Source organism: Triticum aestivum, chromosome 7A (genome assembly GCF_018294505.1).
Source record: "Triticum aestivum cultivar Chinese Spring chromosome 7A, IWGSC CS RefSeq v2.1, whole genome shotgun sequence".
NCBI classification, from domain to species: Eukaryota; Viridiplantae; Streptophyta; class Magnoliopsida; order Poales; family Poaceae; genus Triticum; species Triticum aestivum.
Genome location: NC_057812.1, coordinates 273,637,622 through 273,645,458, shown reverse-complemented (window position 1 = coordinate 273,645,458; position 7,837 = coordinate 273,637,622).

Genomic DNA, 7,837 nt, shown 5'->3' with positions numbered 1-7,837 from the left:
GCCTTCGGGCCGGGGAGGGCCCGCGGCGGGTTTGCGGGCCGGCTGCGGGGAGATGCGGCCGGGCCAGTGGGGGCGCGCCACGTGGAGGCGGTGGTGAAAACCGGACGTTGTCCGGCGCCGGCGGACACGTCCAGCGCGCGGAGATGAGCGGGGCTAGGGTTTCGGGGGGAAGAAGAAGAAGAAATCGGAGGGGGTCTTTAAATAGGCATAGGAGAAGCTAGGAGAGTTCAAATGAGGCGGCCACGCGATCGTGATCGAACGCTCTAGATGATGGAGAGGGTTTTGGTGGGTTTTTGGGTCAAATTGGAGGGGTGTTGGGCTGCAACACACACGAGGCCTTTTCGGTCCCTCGGTTAACCGTTGGAGCATCAAACGAAGTCCAAATGGTACGAAACTTGACAGGCGGTCTACCGGTAGTAAACCAAGGCCGCTTGGCAAGTCTCGGTCCAATCCGGAAATGTTTAACCCCACACACGAAAGAAAGGTAGAAATGACCACCGGAGGAGAACGAAGCGCCGGAATGCAAAGCGGACAACGGGGAAAAAGCTCGAATGCATGAGATGGACACGTATGCAAATGCAATGCACATGATGACATGATATGAGATGCATGACAACAACAACACACGGAGACAAAGACCCGAACCCGAGAAAATAAAATAACTTAACACCGGAAACGACAAGAGTTGGATTATATATTGGGTAAATCATATCCGGGGTGTTACAACACTCCACCACTATGAAAGGATCTCGTCCCGAGATCTAGGACTGAAAGAACGCCGGCTACTCAGAACGGAGGTGATCCTCGCGTTCCCAGGTAGCTTCACAGTCGGAATGGTGTGACCACTTGACTTTGAGGAATTTGATTGACTTGTTGCGAGTCTTGCGTTCAGTCTCTTCAAAAATAGCAACGGGGTGCTCACGATAAGAGAGATCTTCTTGGAGCTCAATGTCCTCGAAGTTGACGGTGCGGTCAGGAGTCTTGAAGCACTTTCGGAGCTGAGAGACATGGAACACGTCATGCACATTTGTAAAGTTTGAAGGAAGCTCGAGTTGATAGGCGAGATCGCCTCTTTTTCTGACGATCTTGAAAGGTCCCACATATCTAGGGGCAAGCTTCCCTTTGATACCGAAGCGACGAGTACCTTTCATAGGAGAGACGCGGAGGTAAACATGATCTCCGATCTCAAAAGACAAATCATGGTGCTTACTATCATAGTATCTCTTCTGGCGCGATTGCGCTGCTTTGAGGTTATCTCGAATGACTTTACACATCTCTTCTGCGTCTGTGATTAAGTCATTTCCCAGAAGTTGACGTTCACCAGTTTCGGACCAGTTGAGAGGGGTACGGCACTTCCTGCCATACAGAATTTCGAATGGGGCCTTGCCCGAACTTGCTTGAAAACTATTGTTGTAGGAGAATTCAGCATATGGAAGACAATCCTCCCACTTCATGCCGAAGGAGATCACACAAGCCCTGAGCATATCTTCAAGAATCTGATTGACACGCTCGACTTGACCGCTAGTTTGAGGATGGAAAGCTGTGATGAAGCGGATGTTGGTGCCCATGGCCTTCTGGAAAGAATCCCAAAACTTGGAGGTAAAGATGCTGCCACGGTCTGAAGAGATCACTTGTGGAATACCGTGCAGAGAGACAATCCGAGAGGTATAGAGCTCCGCTAATTGAGCTGCAGTGATTGACTCTTTGTTAGGCAGAAAGTGAGCCACTTTAGTGAGTTTGTCGATGACAACGAATATAGCATCGTTGCCATGCTTGGACTTTAGAAACCCAGTCACGAAGTCCATCTCAATGTGGTCAAACTTCCATTCTGGAATGGCAAGAGGTTGGAGGAGACCAGCTGGCCTTTGGTGTTCTGCCTTCACTCTTATGTAGACATCACATTCATTCACGAACTAAGCAATCTCGCGCTTCATTCGAGTCCACCAATAAGCCTGCTTGAGGTCCTGATACATCTTCGTGCTCCCAGGGTGGATGGAGAGGAGAGAATTGTGAGCCTCGTTCATGATCACTTTTCGTAGGTCACCTTTGGGCACAACAATACGATCCTCGAAGAAGAGAGTGTCCTTGTCATCAAGGCGGTAGCACTTGTACTTGGGTTGACACTTGGCAATCCCAATCTTCACCTTTTACACCATAGCATCAAGAAGCTGGGCTTGGCGAATCTGGTCTTCCAAGGTAGGAGAGACTTGAAGGTTGGCGAGGAAACCTTGAGGAACAACTTGCAGATTGAGTTTGCGGAACGCTTCACAAAGCTCGGGTTGATAAGGCTTGAGAATCAGGCTGTTGCAATAAGCCTTTCTGCTTAATGCGTCAGCAATCACATTGGCCTTGCCTGGAGTATACTCGATACTCGGATTATACTCTTGAATCATTTCGACCCATCGAGTTTGCCTGAGGTTGAGATTAGGCTGAGTGAAAATGTACTTGAGACTCTTGTGGTCAGTGAAAATGTCCACTTTTCTTCCCAATAAGAGATGTCTCCAAGTCAAAAGAGCATGCACAACTGCCGCCAACTCAAGGTCATGAGTGGGGTAGTTCTTCTCGTTGGGCTTCAACTGGCGAGAGGTACAAGCCACAACTTTCTTCTCTTGCATCAACACTGCGCCGAGACCTTGGAGAGAGGCATCACAAAAGACCTCGTACGGTTTGGATTCATCAGGAGGAGTCAGAACTGGAGCAGTGGCCAATTTCTCTTTCAAAGTGTTGAAAGCAATGTCACACTCCGGAGACCAAACATACTTGACGTGCTTCTGGAGAAGATTTGAGAGAGGCTTCGCGATCTTAGAAAAGTTTTCAACGAATCTTCGACAGTAGCTTGCGAGACCGAGGAAGCTACGGAGTTGCTTCACGTTCTGATGTGGTTCCCAATTCACAATTGCAGACACCTTCTCAGGATTCACCGCAATGCCCTTGGCAGAGATGATATGACCAAGATAAAGAACCTCATCGAGCCAAAATTCGCACTTAGAGAACTTGGCGTAGAACTGATGTTCCCTGAGCTTATCAAGCACCAAACGCAAGTGCTTGACATGATCTTCCTTGTTCTTCGAAAAAACCAGAATGTCGTCGAGATAGACCAAAATGAAGTCATTGGTGTAGGCGTTGAAGATGAAGTTCATCATGCGAGAGAAAGTCGGAGGAGCGTTGACGAGGCCAAAAGACATGACAGTGTATTCATATGAACCATCGCTTGTCCTGAAAGCCGTCTTGGGAATATCTTGCTCACGGATTCGAATCTGATGATAACCCATACGGAGATCAAGCTTGGAGAATACTTGGGCACCTTTGAGTTGTTCAAACAGCTCGTTGATGTTGGGAAGTGGGTATTTGTTCTTGATGGTCTTTTTGTTCAATGGACGGTAATCAACACAAAGTCGGTCCGTTCCATCCTTCTTCTTCACAAAAAGAACACCACAACCCCACGGAGAAGAACTCGGTCGGATGAGGCCCATTCGCTCTTGAATATCGAGTTGCTTCTTCAGCTCCTTCAACTCTTCAGGTCCGAGCTTGTAAGGACGTTTGCACACCGGTTCCTTGCCAGGCTCAAGATCGATGACGAATTCAACTGGCTGGTGCAGAGGCATTCCTGGAAGCTCTTCTGGAAAGACGTCTTGATATTCGTACACGACTGGAATTTGCGAGATAGCATCCAGTTCACCCTTCTCATTGAGAGAAAACAGGCGGATGGTATCGTCATTAGCGGCAAAGACAATTACATCCTCAGACGAATGAGTCAATTGAATATGACTGGCTGCACAATCAAGCTGAGCCTTGTGCTTAGAAAGCCAATCCATTCTGAGAATAAGATCAATATCCGAGTTATCAAGAACCATTGGAGAAGCCAGAAACTTGAAATCACCCATCATGATAGAAACATCCGGGACTACTGAAGTAGCCCTCATAGACTTAGCCGGAGAAACCACTCCCATAGGTTTATCCAACATTTGTGAATCGAAGTCATGCTTGGAAACAAATGATCTTGACATGAAACAATGCGATGCACCAGTGTGAAAAAGAACTTTTGCGGGAAAAGAGTTAACTAGAAAGTTACCCATGATGACATCTGATGAGTCCTCTGCCTAAGCTGCATTCAGCAAGTTGACCTTGGCGGAATTGGGGTTATGCTTGACCACAGCTGTACTTGCCGATCTCACAGGAGGAGGAGGAGGAAGACGCCTCTGATTGAAGCACTTGTTGGCATAGTGACCCTTCTGTTGGCACTTGTTGCACGTGACCTCTGAAAACGGACGGTGATATGGAGCACTCGATCTTGGAGCTTGAGACTAAGTCTTGTTCTGAAAGCCAGGGTTGGGTGGGTGGGAAGATCCACTGCCACCTTTGCTCTTCTGCTGATACGGCTGACGGAACGGAGGAGGAGGAAGCCAATACTTCCGCTGCTTGGCCACTTGAGTAGAGTAAGAAGGAGTAGCATCTCTGACTCGCTTCTTGGAAGCATCACACCTCAGTTGAGCGGCCTCTTGCTTCAATGCCATGTTGTAGAACTCATCGTACCTCAAGGGCTCAAAGAGAACAAGAGCTAGCTGGATTTCTTCTCTGAGACCACCCCTGAACTGGTATATCATGCTCTTCTCCTCAGGGATGTCTTGCTTGGCAAAGCGGGCGAGCTTCTGAAACAACTTGTTGTAGTCGTAGACAGACAAAGAGCCTTGCTTCAGGTTGCGGAATTCCTCATGCTTGCTCTCAACCACGCTCTGAGGAATATGATGAGCTTTGAAGTCTTGACGGAATTCATCCCAGGTAATCACACGGCCTCCTCTGAAATCCTTGTACTGCTGGAACCACTCTGCAGCTTGGTTTTTGAGTTGGAAGGAAGCGAACTTGACAAAGTCCTCAGGCCTGACGTTACTGCACTCGAAATGCTTGCACAGATCCACGAGCCAATCGTCAGCATCAGTTGCCTCAACACAATTGCTGAAAGTCTTTGGCCCGTTAGCAAGGAACTGGTTGAGTGTAGCAAAGTGATTCTGATTGTTGCCTTGGTTGCCTTGGTTCGCTTGATTGCGCTCTTGAAGAATTTGCATGATCAATTGTGTGTTTGCATTGGTTGCGGCCATCACAGCTTGCCATGCCTTCGGAGGAGGGGGAGGTGGTGGCAGATCCTGATTCTGATTCTGGTTTTGATTGCTGCTCTTAGCGGGAGCCATCCTGAAGAGGGTGACAACCGTTAGCACATTGCCAGATAAAATGAAGCTGAATCCAACGGGTTGAAATTGCAACATATAGTCTTCACATCCGAACAAAATGAACGAATGCATTCCACTTGAAATGGTCACATATCCATAAATTGAGAAGCCACTTAGAATTTAGGTAGAGGAATAAATCAACAAGATACGGATCAAGAACGAATACTCGGTAAGAAATCCCAATCTCAAACCAAATATCCGTGGAAGAAGAACTAGAGCTACAAGAATTCCCACCTATGAAACTCCCGAACCTTTCCGGTTATGCAATCAGGTGTTGGGGATACACGGGAAGCATAATATCTCACCCAAATCTAGCAAATCCTACATCCAGCTGTATCCATCCTTCAACACATAACCGAGAAAAACTTCGGAAACCATCTACCTCAACCTTCGAAAAGCATCCGTTATAAAAGTTATGGCAATACTCCTGAACTCCCGCCACAGTACTGGATGGCGTCGAGGTTATCTCACCAACGAACTGCATAAAAGAGATTTTCAATGTCGGCGTACTAAACTCAGGTATTCCAGAATTGCAACGATAAAATTATGACGACAACACCTCGGAGCTCAACTCCCCGGGATACTGCCACAACCCCTAAAGACAGGAGGCACCAAGAACAATGTTCTCGTCACAAAACCAACGGAACGATTCCCAGATACCCGCGTGATCCTAAAATTTTTTTTAGTGAAATTTGAGAAGAGAATAGTCAAAACTCTACGTCAGGATGCCTTACCAGAGCGATGAGGAGACTGGGAGTAAAAAGAATTCCTAAACTCTCCGATATATAATTCCTAAATGACTCAAAACATTTTTCTAGACTCAACTCGGCCACTAGTAACGATCAAGCAATGGGGCTCCTAAGGTCGGGAAGGCTATGATACCAACTTGTAACGCCCTCGATGCGGCTATATCTCCTACGTGTCGAAGCATGACTTAGAGGCATAACCACATTGAAAGCAATGTCGCAAGTTAGGCAATCATCACAACATCCCATGTAATATAGATAATAAAAGGGGAGATATATAGTTGGCTTACACTCGCCACGTCAATGAAAGTACATAAATAGCATTACATCAAACAAACACTCATGGCCCGACTACGGCGCCAAAATAAAAGATCAACCCAACATGCGACACGGTCCTGATCGCCCCAACTGGGCACCACTAATGATCATCAGAGAAAGACACATAGTAACGGCGGGAAGCTTCATCGAACTCCCACTTGAGCTCATGCGCATCATCTGGAACAGAATCATCAGGCCCTGCATCTGGTTTGGAAGTAATCTGTGAGCCACATGGACTCAGCAATCTCGCACCCTCGCGATCAAGACTATTTAAGCTTATAGGTAAGGCAAGGTAAATATGTGAAGCTGCAGCAAGCGAGTAGCATATATGGTGGCTAACCTATTCGCAAAAGAGAGCGAGGAGAGATAGCAAAGCGCGAACGAGTAACTAGAGAACAACATGCGGCAAGCATTACTCCAACACCGTGTTCGCTTCCCGGACTCCGCCGAGAAGAGACCATCATGGTAACTCACACAGTTGATTCATTTTAATTAAGTTAAGGTTCAAGTTATCTACAACCGGACATTAACAAATTCCCATCTGCCCATAACCGCGGGCACGACTTTCAAAAGTTCAATCCCTGCAGGGGAGTCCCAACTTAGCCCATGACAAGCTCTCACGGTCAATGAAGGAATAGACCTTCTCCCGAGACATTCCGATTAGACTCGGTATCCCGGTTCTACAAGACACTTCGACAAGTTAAAACCAATCCAGCAACACCACCCGATGTGCCGACAAATCCCGATAGGAGCTGCACATATCTCGTTCTTAGGGCACACCGGATAAGCTAAGCGTACGGAAGCCAACGTAACCCAAGTTGCCAAGGGACGGCCCCACACGGTGCTCTAGGTTGGACCAACACTTAGAGAAGCACTGGCCCGGGGGTTTAAAATAAAGATGATCCTTGAGTCCGCGAAACCCGGGGGAAAATGGCTAGGTGGCAAATGGTAAAACCAAGGTTGGGCATTGCTGGAAAAGCTTTAATCAAGGCGAACTATCAAGGGGTTCCCATTATCACCCAACCGCGTAAGGAACGCAAAAATCCAGGAACATAACACCGATATGACGGAAACTAGGGCGGCAAGAGTGGAACAAAACACTAGGCGAGAGGCTGAGCCTTCCACCCTTTACCAAGTATATAGATGCATTAAGATAACCAGATAATCTAATGATATCCCAACAAGTAAATAAAGTTCCAACAAGGAACGGTCTTCAATCTTCACCTGCAACTAGCAACGCTATAAGAGGGGCTGAGCAAAGCGGTAACATAGCCATTCAACGGTTTGCTAGGACATGGTGGGTTAGAGGTTTGACATGGCAATTTAGAAGGCATGATAAGCAAGTGGTAGGCATCATAGCATAGGCATAGCAAAAGAGCGAGCATCTAGCAAAGCAAAGATAGTAGTGATTTCGAGGGTATGATCATCTTGCCTGCAAAGTTATCAGAGTTGACTGGATCCTCGAAAGCAAACTCAACGGGCTCCTCGTTAGCGAACTCGTCTCCCGGCTCTACCCAAACAAGACAAACAAGCAAAAGGAACGCAATC